Source organism: Peromyscus maniculatus, chromosome 1 (genome assembly GCF_049852395.1).
Source record: "Peromyscus maniculatus bairdii isolate BWxNUB_F1_BW_parent chromosome 1, HU_Pman_BW_mat_3.1, whole genome shotgun sequence".
NCBI lineage: Eukaryota > Metazoa > Chordata > Mammalia > Rodentia > Cricetidae > Peromyscus > Peromyscus maniculatus.
Window position 1 is genome coordinate 182,047,680 of NC_134852.1, and position 25,278 is coordinate 182,072,957.

The 25,278-nt window shown below is 41.1% G+C and overlaps 1 protein-coding gene across 1 annotated transcript in view; it reads left to right on the forward strand.

Moving 5' to 3' along the window:
- The first annotated feature begins 24,958 nt into the window (after positions 1-24,958).
- Il33 (interleukin 33) overlaps positions 24,959-25,278 on the forward strand; it is a 37,324-nt gene continuing 37,004 nt past the window's right edge. Inside the window, exon 1 of the mRNA XM_006975817.4 lies at positions 24,959-25,100. The gene's annotated coding sequence lies outside the window, so the exon portion shown is untranslated. The remainder of the gene's footprint in view (positions 25,101-25,278) is intronic.

Consider the following 25,278-nt stretch of genomic DNA (forward strand, 5'->3'; position numbering starts at 1 on the left):
AGCCCAGAGAGACAGATTCTGCTTGTTCCCTCTTGTGTCAGGATGCCGGTTCTAATCTTTTGTTCTGTGTTTAAGTTGGAGCACACGGGGAAGCCAGGAAACTAGAGAGGGGCCTTTTGTGGAGGGCATACTTGTTAAATAGGGGGGGGAGCAGTAGGTTATAAGTAAAGCAAAAGTAGGGATGTAGAACGGTATGGGCAGAAAGGATTAAGCAGGAAGGGGTGTAGAGGTAAGGGGTGAACCAGAAGGGGGGAGGGAGGGCTAACCCAAAGGAAGAGTTATATGAAACCCACACAGAGGCATGCTGTCTCACAGTCCAACCCCGGAATAGTAATCAGAGCCAGCCAAAATTCCAGGCTCATATGGGCAGCAGAAAGTACTCTTAGGGGGTTATATTTTTTAAAAAATGGTATTAAGTTGGGATGGTGGGGGGTATAGGGGTAGAGATGGGAAAGGAAATGGGAATATTTTGGTCATCTTAAATGAAATATGTATGAAATTCTGAAGAATAAAGAAAAAATTAAATGCATAGATGGTTTGGGGGAGCTTTTTTTTTTTCTTCTTCTTCTTTAGAAATCAATGGGGAAAGAGAGTGGTCCTTTTGTCCATCTGAGATAAATCACTGCCGCAGAGTAGAAAAGTGCTCTTCTGTGTTGGGTACAGGGATGACACAGACTTTCCCGTTAGCAGCTATCTGAGGTTAGAACCTGTGTGCACTTCCAGGAAAGGAAGAGATTAATTGAGTCAATTCTGATAAAAAAAAAAAAAAAATGACGAGATGAGTCAGTGAAGGCTGCCAGTGTCCACAACATCTTCAGTATCTCACTCACAGCCATGGTACATGACACTTGGTACCTGATTGCTTCAGGCCTCTTCCTTAAGCTGCAATGTGAACGCTGAACTTGAAATGTGATAAACAAGTGCTGTGGGAAAGAAATGTAACTGTTCTGGCTATGAAACAATAAATGGATATTCCCTTTGGAAACTCAATTCAATTCACTTAGACCAAACATGCTTAAGCAGATGGAAATGATCAATTAACATGCTTAAGATAAAAGTACGTATCTTTCTTTTTTATGTCCCCCTCTGATCTTACTTTTCCAACATAATATTTTTATTGATTATTTGGGAATTTCACATCATGCACCCTGATCATATTCACTTCCTAATCCTCCCAAGCCTGCCCTCTACCCTTGTGACTCCTCACCCCAGAAAAAGAAAGAAAAGCATGTCCAATTTGTGTTGCCCATATACTCACTGGAGCACGGTCAAATTCCCAGTGCCCAGCCCTTAAAGAAAACCCGAATCCTTTCCGTCCCTGCCCCCCACCAGAAGCCCTCAACTGTGAAGAGCTACATTTCAGCATCCTTATCTGTAGATGTAACCGTCTTGTTAAATAAGAAACGCAGAGCCAATTGCAAAGTTAAAAGCCCAAGAGGTCAGAGCAAAAGCTAAGAGCTAAAAACCTTACCCTTCACTGCTGCTGCTGTCCTCCTCAGCAAGAGACCTACTTCCTGCGTGTTTGTCCTTTTTATTGACTTTGTATTCTGCCTTCTCATTGGTTGTAAACCCAACCACATGACCTCCTCATCACTGCCCATCTATACAGACCTCCAGGTCTTCTATGGTTGGTATTGAGATTAAAGGCATGTGTCTCCATGCTGGCTGTATCCTTGAACACACAGAGATCTGCCTGTCATGTGATCGGGATTAAGGGTGTGTGCTACCACTGCCAGACTTCTGCTATAGCTTGCTATTAGCTCTGACCCCCAGGTAACTTTATTTATTAACATACAAATAAAATCACATTACAGTACAAATAAAATATCAGCATACTTATCATAATTTTTAAGAGTTCTTTTAGATGGTTTTCTGTCTAGGCTGTTACTTTTTTTTAGGGGGCTGGGGGAGAGCAGGGGTTGTCACACCTTCTATGTCTCCGAGAGTCTGCAGTCATTGACATCACCACAAAATTGGCTTTCTTGCCTTTTATAGTCAGTGAGAGCAGGGATCACAGACTTCCACATGGTCTCCAGGGTCAGCACAAGCAACAGACTTCAGTGTGGTCTCTGGTGGCAGTACAGACTGACCATGAGCATCCACATGGCCCTCTGCAGGGCACGAGCCATGGACACCCATCCACATGGCCTTCGATGGTAACATGGGCCACAGTTAAAGCCCCATTTTTAACGTAGTAGCAAGCCAACCTCTACTGTTCAGAGAACCACAAATCTTTTCAATGCAAAGGTTTGCTGAACACAGAGATTTGCCTAACAATAGAGTATGTTTGGCAACTAGACTGCACTATATTTTCATGTCAGGTTCAGAAGTTTTTTCGAAAGGTCCTTGCTGTGTATGACTTAGTGAGCTACAGTACTAAGGCAGATGCAGCTACAAGGCTGAACAGTCTAAGGAATATTGTTCTGTGGAGAGGACAAAGGAATAGAGAAGAAAGGTAATTGGTGTTTAAGGGATAATCCAGTATTGTCAATGCCATGCTCTATGGAAGAAATGCTACTACATATTCTAGGAATTTGAATATCTTCTTGATATTGCTTTAACATTATTTAAAATGATATATTAAAAATGCCACATTATCTCACTGTTACAGACAAGTTTGTTTTCATGTACCAGTTAAAAACTAAATAGTGCATGTCTGAAAGCTGTTTCTCACATCAGACTCTTGAATAGAATAACTAGTAGCATCAAGACTCTTCTTAGAACCACAGAGTCCTAGGATTGCAGTGTGCTTCCCTAGTGTGATGAAGACATTAGAATAGACAAGAAAGGAAAATCCAGAGTCTAGACCATCTGTTTTCATGGCTTGTGTTATTTTAAAGGACGATGTAGATCGTATGTTTAGGCAGTGATACAAATCAATCTAAATTCCTGGCTAAAAAGAAAAGAGAGAATTCCACATGATCCAACAATCCTGCTGCTGGGCACACACACAGGAACTGGTCGGTGCAACATGGTAGCAAACAAAGGAAGGAACTTCAGCGCCCATCAGTGATAAATGAATTTTTAAAATGTGGTGTATGGGCTGGAGAGATGGCTCAGTGGGTAAGAACACTTGCTCCTCTTGCAAAAGACCCAGGTTCAATTCCCAGCACCCATATAGTGGATTATAATTGTCTGTAACTCCAGTGTTAAGGAATTTGATACCCTCTTCTGGCCTCCACAGGCACCAGACAGACAGACATGTGATGTACATATATACATACAGGCAAAGCACTCATACGCACAAAATAAAATAAATTATGAAAAAATTAATTTTTTCAGAGGTTTCTCTGTGTAGGTAGCCCTGGCTGTTCTGGAGCCCTCTCTGTAGACCAGGCTGGCCTTGAACTCGCAGAGATCCACCTGCCTCTGCCTCCCAAGTGCTGGGATTAAAGATGTGTGCCACCACTGCCTGGCTGATTTTTTAAATTTTTAATCTTTTTTTTTTTTCCAATGGGGCCTTGTTGTCAGTTTGTGGAGAGCAATTTATTGTCTTGGTAGCAACCTGAGTTGTTTGGGGATTTCCATGGGACCCTTTTGGACGACAACTCAATTGGATATGACCCAGTCCCATTACCAGAAGCTTCGTTTCGTAATAAGAGATGGCCAGTTGGAACTCTGCCTCACACATTCTTTGCAGATTTTATTGGGATCGCCTTCATATATTTTGGGAAGTTTCCACTGCATTAGGTTTCCATACCAACCCTCAAATGTCCTTCAGTTCTAGCTGTCTCTACCCATGTTCCCTCCTGCAAAACCTTCTCTCTTCCCCCTCCCCACCCAATCCTCCTGTTCCTGTCCCCCAAATTTTTTTTTAATATAAAAGCAGCTTCATACAACATTTGCTCCATTAAAAAATGGTGTTATACTTACACAGCAGAATTCTATTCAATCACCCAAATAATGAAACCTTGTCATTTGTGACAATGTAGAGGAAACTGAAGGTCACTGTGTTGAGTGAAATAAACTAGCCATAGAAAGACATAATCATGATCACACCCAAATGTGGAATCACCAGAGGCTGAGGAGAGCTTTGGAGAGAGATGGGGCAAAGTTGACTGCTCTATTACATTACAGTTGGATAGGAACAAGTAGTTTGGGTATGCTAGTGTATAGTGTGATGACCTTAGATATCAACCATTTCCTGGACAGTCCAAAAGGCTAGAAGAAAGGATGTTGAAAATTTTTTACCACAGTGAAATGCCAAATGTTTGAGAAGATAGACAGGTGTAACATGTTTTGAATATACACAACACACATATATATCAAAACATCACATTATCTATCACATATATTTTTCATGCACCTGTTAAAAACTAAATTATTGAAAAGATTTCTCTAATATACTTTTCACCATTTGCTGGATGCCCTTAGAACAATTTTCAGAGATTTTCATTAAATTTTTCACCACTTACAGTTGTTTCACAGGAGACTTCCATTACAGAAGTCCCAATGCAAAAATATTAAAGACATAATAAAGCTAGATGAAATCCAGAGGAGGTCAACTAAAACATGAAGACAGTGGTAACTGTCTTCCTAACACAGAGACGGTCTCATTTTCAAATGGAAAACTTGAGACTGGAAGTCATTGACATAAGTAAGACCTATTTCATCAGAATATGATGCCTACCATCCTCTCACTTTTTATCCAACCATACATCACTGTCTTGGTTGGTCCTTTATCATCATTAGAGATTTGAATACCTGCTTTAAAGACATCTTCTTCACCACCAATGTTATCGTAACCATTTTAATGAACGTGAAATATTTTATTATCACATGGGTCCTTAGTCCACTGATCTAACCACCTCAGTTAGCACTGTGCATTTCTTGAGCTACTGTGGTTTCCCTCTAGTTACCCTCCATGCTCAGTCACTTTCATTGCTTTGCAAACACCTTCAGTTCCTCCTTCACTTCTGTTTCTTCCTATTATTCTCATCTCCTAAACTTAATCCTTCCTAGTTGAATACAATTATCTATCTGTTCAGTACTTGTACTAGAGCAGCTGAATATATCTCAAGAAAAAGGCAAAAGTATGCTGATGGGTCTCACTTTAAATGTAAGATGGCCAAATGTAGGTGGTACTCAGGCTTATCCAGAATCTTATGTATTCCCGGTCAACATTTCAAGATTCAGAAAACTATTCTAATTTTCTCTGATCTTTTTTGTCTGTTTGTTTGTTTGTTTTGTTTTTTGTTTTTTGTTTTGAGACAGGGTTTCATGTAGACCAACCTGACCCCCAACTTGCTACATAGACAAGAATAACCTTGAATTTCTAGTCATCCTGCTTCTACCTCCCTTCGGATTACAAGCATGTGACACAATACCCAGTTTTCTGTAGTTCTGGAGATTGACCCCAGGGCTGTGTACATGCTAGGCATGCACTCCATCAACCAAGACACATCTCTAGTCCTGTTCTGTTCTTGTCTTTCCATGCAAACATTGAACGGCCTCATTCTTAGTCCTCTAGGCAACACAGAAGCAAACAGAATTTCACGGAAACTATACCCCAATTGATAGTCCATGTTGCATGATGCCATGTACCCTGCCTCTATTTCTAAAACAATGGATGGGTCTAATATTAGCTAACTCCAAAGTGTATCACATCTTGTGGTTTGGATCTGAAATGCTCCCACAGATTTATGTATTTGAGTACATGGTCCTTAGCTGGTACACTGTTTGAGATTGTGGTACCTGGCTAGGGGAATGGACCATACCCTGGTGTTTAGTCCACTCTCTCTACTTCCTGACCCACCAAGATGTGAACAAGCCCTGGCCTCACAGGCTGAGCTCCTTCAGCTTCCATGCCTTCTCAGCTACGAAGGACTGTATGTCTGAAGCTGTTAACCAAAACAAACTTCTCTTTAGGTGACATCTTCCAAGAGTTCTGTTGGTGATGAGAAAAGTAGCCTATACATATCCCGTGGAGAGTCTGCCTCAACATTCTGCCCGGGTGTCATCCTAATCTTTTTTGCATCAGTCCATTTCCTCTTTGCTCTCTGAGATCAGCATGGACTGTGACCAGCAGCCTGTCTTCCCTAACAGCACATCAAGATCCTCTGGAACCACATTCCTTTTGGCAAAATTGTTTCATAACCTCCCACCCTTCCTCTAAAGCAGCTCTTGCCACCGTAATCATCCTTTTCAAAATCTCAGACAAATTACCAAGTATTGGTTTGTCATTACAAATGTCCCTTAATATCTTAAGGTTTGATCCAGCCATGACATTTGAAAGACTGTCTACACTTAGTTTCCAGAACATCACATGTTCCTTACTCTTCCCTCATTAGTGTCTCTTCCTTGCCTTAGCTGTTGGATTCTCCAGCTTTTTCCAGTGCCTTTCTGTTGAAACGCTTCAGGGTTTAATCTTCATGTCTCTTCTCTTTTCAGTCTTCACTTCTTCCCTGTCTAATTTCATCAAGCCTTGTGGTCTTTTTTTTTTTTTTGAGCAATGACAAAACCACATAAATGCCAACTCCAGCACTCTCTGTCTGGCCCTTTGCATTTCCACTTAAATGTATATAGTAGAGACCTATAATCAGTGAGTCTCCAAAAGGGCTCTGGATAGTCTTTCCTTTTACCACAACTTTATCTTTACCTATTTATCCCAATCTCAGCAAATGATAACTCATGTCATGTGGGGCTGTGTAGCTGGAGAGTTTTGTCTCCGAGTCCCGCCAAGCCCCGGCAGTCTGACAGTCCACTAATAAAATAAACACACAGATGCTTATATTATTTAAACTGTTTGGCCTAATGGCTCAGGCTTCTAGCTATCTAGTTCTTACATCTTAAATTAATCCATTTCTATAAATCTATACCTTGCCATGTGGCTTGTGGCTTACCAGCATCTTCACATGCTGCTTGTCATGGTGGTGGTTGGCAGTTTCTCCCTCTGCCTTCCTGTTCTCTCAGTTCTCCTCTCTGTTAGTCCCACCTATACTTCCTGCCTGGCTACTGGCCAATCAGTGTTTTATTTATCGACCAATCAGAACAACACATTTGACGTACAGACCATCCCACAGCAGGGCTGAGGTGGGGGTTCTCTGAAGCTCAATTTCTCCCTTAATGTTCAATTTTAAATTTTTCTGCTGATTCCATTTTCAAAATATACTCCAAATAAAAATGTCACCTCAGCATAGGCCTTTATCATCACTTTTAAACTATTGCAATAGCTTCCTAATTGAATTCCTTTCTAAAACATTCAATATTCCTGTGCCGGTCAGTTTTATTGTTAACTTGACACAAGCTACAGTCATCAAGAAAGAAGGAGCCATCATTGAGAAAAGGCCGCTATAAGATTTTCATGTAGGCCAATTGTGTGAGAAGTGCCGTACCTAAGCAAGTGGTCCTGGGCTGTGTAAGAAAGCAGGCTGAGCAAGCCATGGGAAGCAAGCCAGTGAGCAACACTCCTCCATGGCCTCTGCCTCCAAGTTCCTATCTTGGCTTCCCTCCATGATGGACAGCTGTAACTTGTAAGCCAAATAGACCCTTCCTTCCCCTTGGTGATTTTGGTTAGTGTTTTATTGCGACAGCAGAGAAATAAATGAGGAACCTCACCTTAGAGTCTTTTTTTCTACACTATAACTAGAAAGGCGTGAGATTTCCAATGATGGTTAGAGCATGATTTCCCCCTCCTGAGACATAGTCTCAATATGTAGGTCTGGCTATCCTGGAACTCACTATGTAGACCAGACTGGCCTTGAACTCATAAAGATCCACCTGCCTATGCCTCACATGTGCTGGGATTAAAGGCGTGCACCATTATGCCTAGCTAGAATTTGATATTTTGATGAGTAATTTACTTTTATTTAATCTTCCTCTAATTTACTTCTTTCTTGATTTATTTTAGTAATTTTCCATGTATTTTAAAGATTTTATCTATTTATGTCTAAAATTAAGAGGAGGGGGTGACTAGGCTGGCTGGGATCCCTAGCACCCACATGTCAACTTCCAACTATATATAACTCCACTTCCAGGAGCTCTAATGCCCTCTTCTGGCCTCAGTCAGCACAGTATACATGCAGTACACACACACACACACACACACACACACACACACACACACACACACACAGGTAAAACATTCAAACACATTAAAAACAAAAATTTTAAGAGAGAGCTCACATGGGTGCAGGAGCTGGAGGAGACCAGAAGAGGGCAATAGATCTTCTGGCGCTGGAGTTACAGGTGGTTGTGAAACACTTGTTGTGGGTTCTGGGAACCCAGCTCAGGTCTTCTGCAAGAACAGTACCCATTTGTAACCACAGAAGCATCTCTCCAGCCTCTCATCAGTTAAAAATGGAATCTCTCCTTCCTACCTGTTCTAGAAGTCCCTAAAAATCATCTTGACAGATGTATTCTCCAAAAGATCCTCTCTCTCCTCCTTCTTATTTTGTATCTTTGTGGCAAATCAACAGCTTCCCCCACTACCACCACCATAAAAATCTACTGAATTGCTTGGTGGTGTTAAGTAAAAACAGAATCCCCAAAATCTTTTGACTTAACAAACCATATGAACATATTTCTTTTGACATTTTGTTGAATTTTGTTTATAAAGAGTTCTCTTTTTGGACCTTCTCCTTAGCTATTATTGTGGTGGGTTGCTTCTACTATCATGATGTGTCATCACTGAGGATAATTTTGCTGGTGAAGTAACCTAATAAGAGTCTTCCCTCTAGGTGGGCGGTGGTGGCACACGCCTTTAATCCCAGCACTTGGGAGGCAGGTGGATTGTTGTGAGTTCGAGGCCAGCCTGGTCACAGAGTGAGATCCAGGAAAGGCCCAAAGCTACACAGAGAAACCCTGTCTCGAAAAACGGAAAAAAAAAAAAAAAAGTCTCCCCTCAGGCACTGGGAGAAGAGCTTTGTCTTTGTTCTCAGGTGGGCCACAGTAGATAGAGGGTTAGGCTTCAGTCTGAGAGATGAGACACCAGCAAGCTGTGCAATGCTGTTCTGGAGACCCTAAACTCCCTTTTCCAGTAGACCTCATTTTCTTTTACTTACATAGGGAAGGAACTCTCCACAGGCCTTGCTCTTCCCCAATTCTGACATTCTAGCATCTTTTCAGAGGCTCCCACTCTGGGTTTTAGAGACATCCAAGTTTATGCACAAACACCCCCCTTTCCTTATAAATTCTCCTCAGGCCAGGGTTGCACACAGCCCCTGTTTCTTCACATGGAGGAGTAGGGGGTCTGTTTCTACAGAAGCTATTTGATATGTCTTAGTTAGGGTTTCTATTGCTGTGAAGAGACACCATGGCCACGGCAATGCTTATAATGAGAAAAGATTTAATGGTGGTGGCTCCCTTACATTTTCAGAGGTTTAGTCCATTATCATCATGGAGCAACATGGTGTGCAAGCAGACTTGGTGCTGGAGAAGTAACGGAGTGCCCTACACCTTGACTTCCAGACCACAGGAAGTGGTCTGTCACACTTAAGGGCATATATGAGCCCTCAAATCCCCTTCCACAGTGACACACTTCCCCCAACAAAGCCACACCTCCTCATAGTGCCACCCCCTGTGAGGACCATTTTCTTTCAGATCACTACAATACCGTTGGGTGTGGAGAGATGTTAACTCATCATTTCGGAATTCTCTGCTCTGAGTGGAGATCAGTCTACCTAATCTGTGATTTAAACTTATTGATGTGTTTTATTAATGTTTAATGTGAAGTAGGGCAGACAGGGTTTTCCAGCTTGTACAGGGGTCAGCCAGAAGTTCCAACAGAACACCCACAGGAGGTAAGCAGGTCATGGGTGTCATTGCCAAAGCAAAGCCCTCCTCAAATAAAGGAAGCTTGCCTAAATGTATTCATGCAGAAAATCATTTAAAGGGTGAGAACATCCCTGAGTGTGTTCAGTTTAAGGTTGTGGTTCAAGAAGGAAAGATCTCTGGACTGTGTCTTTGTTAGGTTCCTATTTATGTAATGAGCACCATGACCAAAATCAGCTTGGGGAGGAACAGGTTAATTTTAGTTTAGAGTTGTAGTCCACCAGCCTTAAGGAAGTCAGGGCCAGAACTCAAGGCAGGAACCTGGAGGCAGGAATTGAAATAGAGACCTTGGAGGAGTGCTGCTTTCTGGCTCATTCTTTATGACTTGCTCAGCTTTTTTTTTTTTTTTTTTAATACAGCTCAGAACTACCTGCTCAGGGGTGGTACTACCCACAGTGGGTTAGACCTCTAACAGCAATCATTAACCAAGAACTTACCCTACAGACTTGTCTACAGGCCAGTCTTCTAGAGGCGAACCTTGTTTGTGGTGAGTTAACAAAAACTAACTAGCACAGCATGGAACAAATGTTGGAAAGATGAAAATGGCCGAGAGGGACACCATTGGACATGCTCTGGCTTTGTTTCTAATGAGCCTTTGGCTTTTGTACCCTCTTTACTCTGGTATAAGGAATCCGAGTCTATGCACATAGGATCTGCCTAAGGAGAGGGGTCTCACTGCACTACCTCCAGATGAATTCACAAAGAGGAAAACCCAGGAGTATACTCTCTACAAAAGAGAAACTTTACACACAGATTGAAAGTATCTGGATAAAAAAGACATATCTTGCAATCACTGAGTATCAGAAGACTAGATTTCATGCCCTCAGACAAACATGACTGATAGATCAAATAGCCTTAGAGAATCCTTAGACTGTGGGCTGGATGGCTTCTGTGTGCTTCTCTGCACCCCGAGCCTTTCAACTCTGCTCTTGTAGATGTAACCAACCGTCTTATTAAATAAGAAACACAGAAACAATGTAAAAGAGAAAGCCAAGAAGTCAGAGCTCAGAGCTAAAATCTCACCCTTCCTCCTGCTGTCCCAGCTTCGCGAAAAAAAGACCTACTTCCTGTCGGTTCGTATTTTTAAAGTATGTTGTTCTGCCTTCTCATTGGTTGTAAACCCAAACACATGACTGCCTCGTCACTGTCTGAATGTACAGCCCCCTAGGTCTTAAAGGCATATGTCTCCAATGCTGGCTGTATCCCTGAACACACAGAGATCTTATGGGATTAAAGGCGTGTGCCACCACCGCCACACTCTTGCTATGGCTCTAATAGCTCTGACCCTGAACACACAGATATCTATGGGATTAAAGGCGTGTGCCACCACCGCCACACTCTTGCTATGGCTCTAATAGCTCTGACCCCCAGACAACTTTATTTATTAACATACAATCAAATTAATATTTCAGTACAAATCAAAATAATATTTCAATACAATTAGATTACCACCACATTTCCCCTTTTCTATTTTAATAAAAAGAAAAAAAGCAAAAGGTTATGACTAACAAAAGAAAAACTATATACAAAAGTACAATAACTATATACAATATATACAAGTAATAAATACCTAAACAGGTATTTGACGAATCAGAGAAAATAATTCCATTATCTATCCTATTTTGATAATTCCAAGATGTATCTAATGTACTTTCTATCCTAATTAATTTTCAACTATAACTAACTAATCTTCAACCATAACTAACTAATCTTCAACTCCCTCAGAGACCCAAGAAGGGAATAATATTAGCTAACAAAAATAAAAACAGGAAGTGCATGCAAGCAACTTCCAAAAAAATTTTGTGAGTTGACAGAAACAGCCAGCTACCTGGGCAGTCACCTGAGGTTTCTCCGCAGTGTTGGGGCATCATCTTCAGCCTATAGGCTTAGTGTATCTGACAGACTCATTTGTGAAGTAGGATGTACACAAGGTCAACAGTTCAACCTCACATTGGGTGAGAGCAGTCCACGTACCAGAAACACCTGAATTCCACTAGTGTCCTGTCATGATTCAGGATTTTAAATTCTGGAAATTGTTGACAGTTTTTTAATTCAGCTGTCCATTCTTCTTGGCTGTATATATATGGCTTCATCTCAGCATCCCCTTCTTCTCCACATCCCTCTATTAAATGCCAGTCTACTTTTGAGAGGCATGAGCTTTCAGCTGCTGTTCCATTGTACAACAGAATCCATCGGCCCTCTGCCTGTTAAGCTGCCTTCGAAGAAAAGGGCACCGTACCTTTTCCGGATGCGAAGGCCACTTCAGGGATGGGGCCATATTGTCCTGGCCTCAGAAGATGCCTTTTGATAAAGCCATAACCACACTTGTTTTGGCAAGAATCAGTAGTCCCTTGTTTCGTGATCTGTCTGTCCATTTTGTCCTGTTGATTCGAGGATACTTTGTTGTCCAGTGGCTAACTTTTGCCAGAATGAAAGTTGACTCCATATGCAGTTTCTTCAATGCCCATATTTTCTCTAAAGTAGATTGGTACTGCCAGGAGCCGACATGTCTCAAAAAAGAAAAATTTTCTAAGTTATTAAAACATTTTAAATGCCATATTCTGTAGATCTCTGAAGGGTTTGAAGATGACCTGTCTAAAACATCTCTGCTCAATTTTTAAAACATATCTAATATGACTACAAGTTCTATGATAATGTCTAACTACTAGCTTTCATTTCTTTATATCCTAATAGTTGATAATAATAACATTCAAGGATCAGAAATTTGCATTACATTGTTAAATGGATGGAATAAATACAATTAGAAATATACATATAGCATTTTCTAACAATATCAGTTTCAAATTTGTGTACAATATAAAACAATTCAATCCAATGTAAAGTATTTAAAACTAGTAATTGTCTTTTTCTTTTCTTTCTTTCTCTTTTTTTTTTTAAACAAGAACTTTAAATCTAATCTCCTTTGCTTAGCCTTTTTCCTAACCCTTGACAATAACTTGTAACCAACCCCCCTAAATACTGAAAATTATCCCAGACCCAAAACCCATTAAAAAGACCAAAAAACCACCCGCCCCACACCACCTCTTTGGGAATGTGGGCGTCGTATTCTTAAAATTGCTTCCTGCTGGGTATGGGCGAAGTTTTCTTTATCCTGAAAGAAAAATTTTAGGTTAATTGTCAAATTCTAGGAGAGGTAACTATATCCTTCATTATCCAGTCTGTGTATAATGCCAAAGTTGAGGGTTTATCTCAAGTCCTTATTCAAGTAGTCTTTGAGACTGGATCATCTCAGCTAGTCATCTCAAATTTGCTCTGAGCACCTTGTAGTTCGAAGCTGATCTGTGGATGATGTTTGTCAGCTTAATGATATTATTATTGTCCACGTGGAATTGTTGTTGTTGTGGGGCCCCATCTTCTTTCTGGAGACTTCAGTTGATATTAGGCCAGGCCGTGATTTCCTGCAGAAAACTGATAAGAGACTCGAACACAAAAACATATATATGCAGCTAGCCTTTTTTCTAGAATTAGTTAGTACTCTATGTGACCATTCATATCTTAACAAAGTTTAAAATGTATATATATATATATATATATTAATCTTGTAAATTTTGATATAAAATTTATACTTTGAGAACAGTTTAAAGAATCAGAATAGAATCAAAGAGTTGAGATTAGTAATAGAATAGTCCCTTAATTAATTTTGCTTTTGTCCTGTACCATAGCAGAAATGGCTCTTTTATTCTGGCATGATACAGGGAGTTTGCATTTTCCTTTTAACAACATGCTTGATTTTAAAGAAGGAGAGAGCCATTCTCCAACTCCAAAGTCAGCTTTAAATTTTAATTGAACTGGGACTGTTAGAAGACCAATAGTGTTAAATCTTTAGAGAAAAGCAGAAACAAACATTTAGGAAGACATAAAATTTTTTTAGATAATATATACCCATACACCGTTTCACTCTGTTTCTTGGGATAGATGATTTGTCCCTTTTCTTCAGTTGTCTCATTTGTCCAGTGTTCTTCAGATTCCTTAACCTTCATTCTCCTAAAAGACAAAAACAAAAACCTTTCCCCAAGACTAATTTTGGGGATGTTTCCTTTTGACAAGTTATTATCTGATTAAATGAAAAGGCATGTGTTATTGATACAAGTTAGTTTAAATTGGATGTTCATGCTGGTTGATGAACTATCACCTCCTCTAATTAAGAGGTCTCTCTTGTTCAAATCGAACCTTTATCAATTTTGATGGTACCCACAGCTTATCTTCTCCTGTAGAAACAAAAGCAAAACCACGTCCCCAATGTAATACATACCCTGGTTTCCATTCTGAGGTCAGCACATCCTTAAAGTATATAGGCTGATTTAATTCTGTAGTTTTTTCTATTATCCAATGTCTCTCTGCAGCTGTTGTTCCTTTCTCATTGGCATTCAGAAAATTCAAAGTTAGAAGAGCATTATGCAGTCTATTTCTGGGGGTTTTTGTTACCCATTTCTGTTTATTTAGCATATCCTTTAGAGTTCTGTTTGATCTTTCTATAACTGCTTGACCTGTAGGATTATGTGGTATGCCTGTAATATGCTTTATATTGTAATAAGCAAAAAACTGTTTCATTTTAACAGAGACATATGATGGAGCATTGTCAGTTTTGATTTGTGCAGGTATACCCATGATGGCCATAACTTCTAGCAAATGAGTGATTACAGAATCAGCTTTTTCAGAACTCAAAGCAGTTGCCCATTGAAATCCTGAATAAGTATCGATAGTGTGGTGTACATATTTCAATTTTCCAAATTCTGCAAAGTGAAACACATCCATCTGCCAGATTTCATTTCTCTGAGTACCCTTTGGGTTACATCCTGCTGGTAATGGCGTCTGATTGTAGAAGGAACAAGTAGGACATTTCTTTATTATTTCTTTGGCTTGTTGCCAGGTTATGGAAAAATCCTTTTTTAAACCTTTACTATTAAGGTGATGTTTTTTATGAAATTCTGAGGCCTCCAGCACATTTCCTATCAATAATTTATCAATCTCTTCATTGCCTTGTGCTAGAGGGCCTGGCAGACCAGTATGGGATCGAATGTGAGTTATATATAAAGGATGATTCCTTTTCCTGATTGTATCTTGTAATTGAATAAATAGTGAAGTTAATTCTGAAGCATCAGGGATAAATTCTGCAGTCTCAATATGTAACACCACTCTTTCAGCATACTGAGAGTCAGTTACTATGTTGAGAGGTTCTGAAAAATCCATTAATACCAACAGAATAGCATACAATTCTGATTTTTGCACTGAATTATACGGACTTTGAACCACTTTACTTAAATTTTCTGATTTGTAACCTGCCTTTCCTTCTTTGTTGGCATCTGTATAAAATGTACGAACTCCAGATATGGGTTTTTGCCGTACAATTCGAGGCAAGATCCATTCAGCTCTCTTTATAAGATCAATTCTATTGCTTTTGGGATATTTGCTGTTAATTTCTCCCAAAAAATTACTGCAAGCTCTTTGCCAAGGTTCACTTTCTGTCCATAATTTTTCAATGTCCTCCTTAGTTAATGGTACGACAATTTCTGCTGGGTCTATGCCTGCTAATTGACGAAGTCTCAATTTTCCTTTGTAAATCAAGTCAGAGATTTTTTCCACATAAGTTTTTAATTTTTTATTTGGTTTATTTGGTAAAAATATCCATTCCAATATAATATCTTCCCTCTGCATTAATATTCCAGTAGGAGAACGCCTAGAAGGTAAGATAACCAAAATGCAATCCAGCTTTGGATCAATACGATTCACGTGTCCTTCATGCACTTTCTTTTCTACCAATGCTAATTCTTTCTCAGCTTCAGGTGATAATTCTCTTGGACTATTTAAGTCCTTGTCACCTTCTAAGGTTTTGAACAAATTAGTCAGTTCATCATTTTTTACCCCAACAATAGTTCGTAGATGAGAAATATCTCCAAATAATCTTTGAAAGTCATTAAGAGTCTGTAGTCTATCCCTCCGAATTTGCACCTTTTGGGGTCTAATTTTTTGTAGCTCTATTTTATATCCTAAATAATTAATAGAATCTCCTCTTTGTATCTTTTCAGGAGCAATTTGTAATCCCCAGCGAGGCAAAATTTTCTTTACTTCTTCAAACATTATTTCTAAAGTATCTGCATTTGAGTCAGCTAGTAAAATATCGTCCATATAATGATAAATTATAGATTTAGGAAATTTTTTACGTATCACTTCCAATGGCTGTTGTACAAAATATTGGCACAGAGTTGGGCTATTCAACATTCCCTGTGGGAGGACCCTCCATTGAAATCTTTTAACCGGTTGAGAATTATTATAAGTAGGCACTGTAAAAGCAAATCTTTCTCTGTCTTTTTCTTGTAAGGGTATTGAAAAGAAACAGTCTTTTAAATCAATAACTATGAGAGGCCATCCTTTTGGTAACAGAGTAGGCAAAGGCATCCCAGATTGTAGAGAACCCATTGGCTGAATTACTTTGTTAATTGCCCTAAGGTCTGTTACCATTCTCCATTTACCAGATTTCTTTTTAATAACAAATACAGGAGAATTCCAAGGGCTGGTTGATTCTTCAATATGCTGAGCATTTAACTGTTCTTCTACCAGCTCTTCTAAAGCCTGGAGTTTCTCTGTTGTTAAAGGCCATTGCTGGACCCATACAGGCTTGTCTGTTAACCATTTTAAAGGTAGAGCTGTTGGTGTCTTTGGAAGATCATCAGTTATTGTGCCCTGTTCTTGTATAATATGGATGGCTGGTGACCACTCATTAGAACAATATCTTCTAATATTTCTCTCAGTAACATGTGCTAGTTTATGATTTGTTTCTGAGATTGGAGGGATGTTAATCTGAGTATTCCATTGTTGCAACAAGTCTCGACCCCACAGGTTCATAGTTATGTTAGCCACATATGGTTTTAATTTTCCTCTCTGTCCTTCTGGACCTATACATTCGAGCCATCTTGCACTCTGTTTCACCTGAGATAATGTCCCAATTCCTAACAGTTGAACGTTTACCTCCTGAAGAGGCCAAGTTGGATGCCAAAATTCTGGTGCAATTATGGTAACGTCCGCACCTGTGTCTACCAGACCAGACAACAAAACACCATTTATTTTTATCGTTAATTTTGGTCTTTGTTCATTAATAGAAGTTTGCCAAAAAATTTTCTTTATGTTTTCTCCTGAATTTTCTATTCTCTCTGTTTCATCATTCTGACCAGCATGATTTATTCCAATAGGCATTTGGTTATTTAATCGCTCTCCAGAGCAGGCATTTCCTCTATGGCTGCCGGAAAGGTTTGAACTGGATTTGCACTGGGGGCCTGCCTGAGGCCCCTCTGGGAGTTTCCCGAAGACTGAGGCAAAGGATTACCCTGTCTGTCCTTTGTTGATCTACATTCGTTGGTCCAGTGTTTTCCCTTACCACACCTTCTGCATACTCCAGAAGGAAGGGGCATTCTGTTGCCATTGTTCCTTGAAGAAACATTGTTTCTGGAAATGACCTGTCTACAGTCCCTTTTCAAATGTCCTTGCTTTCCACATCCAAAACATCTAACACTCCTCAAACCTTTTGAAATTACTTCTCCTACCCATGTATCATCATGCTCATCCGCTTCAACATTAATTGTTTCTCTAATCCAATCTTCCATAGGTGCAGATCTTGCCCTTAATGGCCTGATTATTCTTTTGCATGCTGCATTCGCATTCTCAAAGGCCAAAGATTCAATTATTGCCTTACCAGCTTCTGAATCCGAGACCGTTCTCTTTACTGCTGAAGCCAGTCTTTGTAAAAAATCTGTAAAAGACTCTTTTGGGCCTTGCTTCACCTTTGTAAATGACTCAGATTTTTTTCCTGGTTCCTCAACTTTGTCCCATGCATTCAAGGCTGCCGTTCGACATAAAATTAGGGTTTGGACATCATATAAACATTGTGCTTGTGCTGAAGCATATTGGCCTTCGCCCATAAGCTGATCCTGGCAAACTTGTACTCCTTTATCCCTCCATTGTTTTTCTATGTTTTTAGCCTCCTCCTTAAACCAAGTCAGAAATTGAAGTCTCTGGCTGGGTTCCAGAACACCTTGTGCGAGGTCCCGCCAGTCCTGAGGTACTATCCTATTATATGTTGACCAAGTGTTTAACATTTGCTTTACATATGGGGAATGCATGCCATAAGATACTATTGCCTCCTTAAACCTTTTTAAATCCAACATTTCAATTGGAGCCCAAGTATTTTGTGTAGCCATTTGATCAGGCATCTGCTGTACTGTTACAGGATAAATTAAGGGTGACTGTGTGAAAACAGGCTTTCTTTCTGCAACCTTATGATCCCGACTTGAGACAACTTCACTGTTAATTTCTTCTGTCTGAATTTTTACAGGTTTAACAAGTTCTTCTAACGCTGTTATCCTGGCACTTAAATTGACTATCTTTTTAAATATTAAAATGTGGATTATTATAGTGATGAGGTGCATAATTCCACCAATACTAATATTATATAGTTGTTCCATTGCCAGACTGCCTAAAATTTCGAACAAAAACCAATTTTCTTCCAATGTACACATAAAACCCATTTGTTTTTTAATGTGGAAAAAATTCTCTTTTAGATAGTTTCCTTTAAAATATCTGATATATTATGACTTACCAAATCTGCGTAGAACAGTAGAAATCCGAGGGGATTTTCAAAGCAGCCACCTAGTGTCCCAGGTGTAAATCCAGAGACAGAGAGAGAGAGAGAGAGAGAGAGAGAGAGAGAGAGAGAGAGAGGAAAGAGAGAACGCACAAGAAAGCGTAGCCGGCTAAAGCTTAAATGCAGCCACGTGTTCCCTCTTGTGCCGAGTCAAGGCTTGGGTCTGGCTTCCTTAAGCTCCGACCACGTGCGTTGGTTTTACAGGCAGGGCCCTGTTCGGCAGGGCAGGTCTGAGTTGTTTGTAGCACCGGCTTTAGGCAAGCTGCTCACAGACCTAGGCCCGGGCTAGAAGTTGCTACCCGGACTAGGACGCCAGCAGCTCGGACTAAGAAGCCGATCGCCGCCGGCCGCGTGCCGCCGCCGCCGCCGGCCGCGTGCCGCCGCTGCCGCCGCCGCCGCCGCCGCGGGCCGCCTGCCGCCCTTGCGGGAAAGCGGACCTACCGCCAAGCCAAGCAGTTTTTAATGGATTCTTGTCACGTTGGGCGCCAGATGTAGATGTAACCAACCGTCTTATTAAATAAGAAACACAGAAACAATGTAAAAGAGAAAGCCAAGAAGTCAGAGCTCAGAGCTAAAATCTCACCCTTCCTCCTGCTGTCCCAGCTTCGCGAAAAAAAGACCTACTTCCTGTCGGTTCGTATTTTTAAAGTATGTTGTTCTGCCTTCTCATTGGTTGTAAACCCAAACACATGACTGCCTCGTCACTGTCTGAATGTACAGCCCCCTAGGTCTTAAAGGCATATGTCTCCAATGCTGGCTGTATCCCTGAACACACAGAGATCTTATGGGATTAAAGGCGTGTGCCACCACCGCCACACTCTTGCTATGGCTCTAATAGCTCTGACCCCCAGACAACTTTATTTATTAACATACAATCAAATTAATATTTCAGTACAAATCAAAATAATATTTCAATACAATTAGATTACCACCACATGCTCTAGCCTGACTTTATAGGCTGTCCTTGTGCAAAGTCTCTTCCAGGCAAGGTGACAGGATTTAATAAGCTTTCACTGAGTGATGGGGTGCAGAAACAAGCTGATCTTTACAGCAAGCACTTATTTCTGTCTCTTGTATGGGAGTCATGGGAAGCACCACGTCTCTGGTTCTTTAGCTTAGCTACGGATGTGGGACACTGGGAGTCTGCTAACACATCCATCTTCTCATCGGGGGACTCCAGCTGAAGGATCAGTCACTCTTGGAATAGATCAGATGGGAGAAAAGGTCAAAGCCTTCCTTTGCTGACCTCCCTCGTTACCAGGTCTCTGTAGGCTGGTAGATTCCCATTCTGATCTGTAAATCCCTTCCTTGGAACTGTGCTTCCCATTCACAGCCTCTGCTCCTAGTTTATGATTCTTGAGAGGAATGAAACCATAGCAAAACCTCAAACTTAGTCTAATGAGCCTGGTGGGGGACTTGTAACCTTTAGACACGTAAGATAATAAACATGTTCTTTTCAGCCATTGGGTTTGCGGTAAGTTCCTATGACACCAATAAGAAAGTGATTCCTTTCCAGTTTTAGGTGGAGGAAATTGTAAGCCTTGGCAGACATACCCTTGAGGTTACTACATCAAAGAGAAAAGAACTACAACTCCCTTAAGTAATTTAACACCTACTTAAAACCAGCACAACACTATGATAACACTGTTTACTGCGTTCTTGAAAATGAGTGAATTGGGGCTAGAGAGATGGCTCAGCAGTTAAGAATAATGCATTTAAATGCAACTCTTTTTTTTTTTTTTAATTTTTCGAGACAGGGTTTCTCTTTGTAGTTTTGTGCCTTTCCTGGAACTCACTTGGTAGCCCAGGCTGGCCTCGAACTCAAAGAGATCCACCTGGCTCTGCCTCCCGAGTGCTGTGCCACCACCGCCCGGCCTAAATGCAACTCTTGTAGAGGACCCAGGTTCAGTTCCCAGCACCCACATGGTGGCTCCCAGTCATCTGTAACTCCAGTTCCAGAGAATCTGATGCCTCTTGTGACCTCCACAGGCTCCTGCACACTGGTGCACATACATGCACTCACATGCACACACATGTACATAAAATATTTTTAATAAATAAGAACATAATGAAATTTTGCACACTCTATAAAACAGTGAAACTGGCTGATAATCAAACAATAGAGCCTGTACAGGAAATAAGTGAATGTGATCATGAATTAGGAAAGTTAGAATTGACTCTGCATAAGTAGGCTGTTGTGGAATATTAGTTTAAGATATGTTACATTCATTTATGTTGTGGAATAGTTGTTTAATGATGCAAAGATGTGTTGCATTCTTTTATGTTGCATTTGTTTAACTGTGAAGCTGTGTTACTTTGCCTGTTAAAACACTTAATTTGTCTAATAAAGAGCTGAATAGCCAATAGCTAGGCAGGAGAGAAGGACAGGCAGGGCTGGCAGGTAGAGAAAATAAATAGGAGGAGAAATCTAGGCTAGAGAGAGAGAGGAGAGTGATAAGAGAGGTGAGGAGAATGCTAGGGGCCAGCCACCCAACCACACAGCCAGCCAAGGAGTAAGAATGAAAGATATATATCTATATGTATATATAGATATATAGATATAGATAAATAGATAGATATAGAGATAGATAGATAGATAGATAGATAGATAGATGATAGATAGATAGATGGAGAGAGAGGTAAAACACCCAGAGGCAAAATGTGTTTAGAGAGAAACAGAATAATTTAAGTTAGAAAAACTGACTAGAAACAAGCCAAGCTAAGGCTGAGCGTTCATACATAAGAATAAGTCTGTATGTATTTATTTGCGAAGTGGGTGGCTGGTCCCCAAAGAGTTAAAAAAAAAAAAAAACAACCAACTACAGTGGGTGGGATGGGTAAGCAATCAAATCAGACAAGAGAGTCAGGGTCCTGTAGTGAGGATGAACTTGCCCCAAACAGCTTTACACTAACGAGAGACCAGGAGGGAAGGTCGGACTGGCTGGCTCAGAAGCTGTGCCTATAGCCAGAGCACAGATCCCTACTCCGTCAACACACTCAGTCCAGCAACCCACCAAGAAGTCATTTCACTTCTAGCTTCTCTTGGCCTGTGATGTGCCCCAGCATTCTGGGATCAAATCCTGAAAAGGCTGCCTCTCTCAGAACTTGCCTTAGTTGTGGGACACAGTAGGGCATCCTGATGGACTTCCTCTCTCAGAACTTGCCTTAGTTGTGGGACACAGTAGGGCATCCTGATATATGGGCAGCTTTTCCATTTCTTCTGCAGAACTCTAGGGTCTTGAAGCCTCCCCATACTAGAGACTTGAAGCAATAGTGATATTCCCTTCAACTATAGGGACTCTACTCCCACAGGTCAGCATACTGACAGGTTTTGGTTAAGATTGTATCTTAGGGACTGGGTTGGTGGCACACATCTTTATTCCCCAGCAGGGAGGCAGAACTCTGTGAGTTTAGGCCAGACTCCATCTCAAAAAAAAAAAAAAAAGAAAGAAAGAAAAAATGTTCTGGCTCTCAGAAAGTCTGAGAACTGAGGCTGGCTAATGTCAGATACACAGACAGACTCTTCCCTGGGGCAGTACTGTCTGAGGTCTAACTAAAAAGAGACAGGGATCTGGCATCAAGTGTCTCCCGAGGCAAGACAGAAAGTTGGGAAAAGTTAAATGAATGTGAGGAGGGGGGGAAAGCCCTTTGTTTCATTTGGATCTAGTTTGCGATTCTCATTGGTGAAAATAAAGTATTCAAACACAACTAAAAACCATGTTATGAAGATTGCCTACAGGGAAATGCTCACTTTCCTAAGAAACTCCCCCTAGAAAAGAGTGCCAAATAGCAAACCATGCTCACTCAGAGCCTAAATGCAATGTGACCTTTGAGTTGACCCTAACAGGCACCCATAGACCTGAATGGTATACCTCATAAACCACCACATAATTTCATTTACAAAAGGAAATTTCTTCTGCAAAGAGCAATTAGGCAACTGGCCCATGTTTTAAACTTAACTTCACAACGTTAAATTTTTACTGAAGTTTTAAACTTTGCTTCATCTTTGACCCTGGTTGGAAATTGGACTCAAAGCAATTTGACTTTAAAAGCTATAAAAATCATACACAGCTATTTTCAAGTCACATCTGCCTCTCCAAATGCCTGTGTTTATATCTAAAATGCATTCTCTCTCTCTCTCTCTCTCTCTCTCTCTCTCTCTCTCTCTCTCTCTCTCTCTCTCTCTTCCTTCTTAATAAATCCAACTTTGCTTTGTGATGTCTCAGCCTGAATTTCTTTTCTACAGCATAAACCAGGATCCCAACCACAGGTAGGTTGGGTCCCTAAGTGCCCCCACAAAGTCCTTAGGTCTCTTCAGATTATAGCCAGCATCACCAGACTAGTCTCCTGCTACCACTAATAGCCCCATTTCTGAGAGACCGTGGTTTGTAGGTCTTTTCAGGCCCTAATGTGGAGAACCAAGAGAGGGACCTTGAGGCATGTCCGTGACTTCCACAAAGCAAACACTGGGCCAATCAGTGAACTTGGCACCATCCATTTTGGTAGGCAACACTTTCTTTTCTAGCCACATTTCTCGTCACAGCAAAAAGGGAACCAGCAAGGATGTTGGGAATGATATCGAGCATTAGCTTGAAATCTTCCCAAGATGGGTAGCTGTCTGATGTGTCTGATGGTCACTAACCTATGAATCAGTAGGTTGAAGCCTGCCTGGTGAATTAGGGTTACCAAGAGCCCTTCTACTGGAAGCCATCTCCATTCTCTTTATGGACTTTTCATTGTTCATTAGTGAGCGGACCTGAAAAGATCTCACCAACTGTTTCCTTAAGGAGTAGAGAAAGTGCACTAAAAATTTATTTTTAGAATTAAGTTGTAGGACATGTAATTTCCTCTTCCTCCTAAGTGGGGAGGGTAGACATTCTGAGAATGTCCTCCATCTTTCCTTCAGCTTCTCTCTCCCCTGTCCTCTCCATCCAGTCACATCTTTTCACAGAACTGAAGGCATCGTGACCTGGCATTCTGGTTCCTTTCTTAAAACATGGCAGCCCGCACTTTCCACCACACAACACATGTTTCACCACTTGCCACCAGACAGTGCACATTCCTCCAAGCTCATCCAGCCTGGCATGCTGACATCTGAGGCTCTGACGGGCTGACACTAGGGATCTGTTCCTGATACTGCTTAGTGGCTGAGGGAAAGGTTCCTTTGAAGGGACAAGGAAGTTGGCTGTGGAGACCCACAAAGGTTTCCTAGTGAGATCTGAGCTTGCTTTACCCAGCAGGGCTGCATTAGAGGATTGCTTGACCACATACTGATTGGAAAGATCTGCACTTAGCTGTGCTAGGGGGAGGTCTTTTGCTCCACCCCTTGGCATTTCTATAAATGGCCCTTTAGAAGAGACAGAAGGGACTGGTGGATAATGATCCAGGCCCTCCCAAGGCTATCCTGTGTTTCTATCTGTTTCTCTCCCCTCTATCATTCTAATGTCTCTTATCCCTCTCTCTTCAGGAGTACCCTGTTGTAAAATGTGGGAGCCGGTCTCCCAGCTGGGCTCCCACGCTTGGCTCTCCTTCAACTCCAGATCAGCCTCTTTGCAATGACATCTCTGTGCAAGAAGGTAAACACTGCTTATCCCTAGAAACATGCCTTTATTATTTTTGTCTTCAAGCTAGCTTGTTTGGTCTCTGTGGGAAGCCTAGATTTGTGCTGTCTCGATGGTAACTTTACACCCATGAGACAATCACCTTAGCTAGCCTGAAGGATCTTTTTCTTCTTTCCTGGTGTGGATTCTTCAAACCACTGGTGTTTGCTTTCTTTTCTATTATCATTATTATTGCTAGCTTAATTACTCTGTGGCCAGGGTGTGGAGGCAGATCAGCTATGAGGAGATACATGGAGCTCTGAGAGCTCTTATTTGCAGATAAGCTGCATATTTCTGATATGCAACAGGGAATGACTTTATTATATAAGAATCTGAAAGAAAAATGTGGCGTCTTAATGAAGATTTCAAAATAAGCCAGTGGCAAAAGTGAAACATAAAAATCAAAAGCTTGCCAATAAAAAGAGTGCTGGAGGTAACACTTGGGGCTTTAACTTAGAAGTTAGGAATTCATGAGCCCGATCGTGAAGGGTGGGGGAGAGGTAGAAGAAGAACTGGGGCCTGAAGATGGGAGAAGGGCTACATGTGAGATAATTCTGGCATGAGTCTGGAAGAAGGGGTGAGGGGGGGGGAACACATAAAACCCATCATTGGTAATTAAAATTTACAGCCATGACAGAGAAGAGCTGGTGTGGTGACCTTGTAGTTCCAGCCCTGGAGGCTAAGGCAGGAAGATCCTGAATTAAAGGCCTAGGTCAGACAGCAAGACCTTGTCCCTCACCTCCTCCCCACCCCCACCCTCACCCCCACCCCCACCCCTCCATCCCACCCCCCACCCCCGCCACATACACAAATCAACATATAAAGAAAAGGCAGGAGGGGAGGCAGAGGTCGGTGAATCTTAGAGAATGCCAGCAGTAATCTTGAAAAGAGCAATGCCATTAGCTTTGTCAAAAGAAGTGAGAAAAATTGGCCCAAATCCCACCTCCCACATCTCCCTTCTAAGACTGTCTGGTTCTCTGCCAAATCCTGGGCAATAAAAAAGAGGCTCAGACGCTCTGCACAGAGGAGAAATTGCAGCTGCTGAAGAGAGAAATCCGGACAAGATCACTGAGGTAAGAGTGAGACCAAATCGTGGGAAATTTTTAGTCAGGTTTTGCAAAGAAAAATCTCAGAACTGCAGAGCTCCCCTCCCTGTTTATTTCTGAGAAGGAACCCATGGAAACAGCTGCTACTAACTCAGAGTGCCAATTGCTTTCCTGTCAGTCAGTTTAAATTATTGATAAAGTGCCT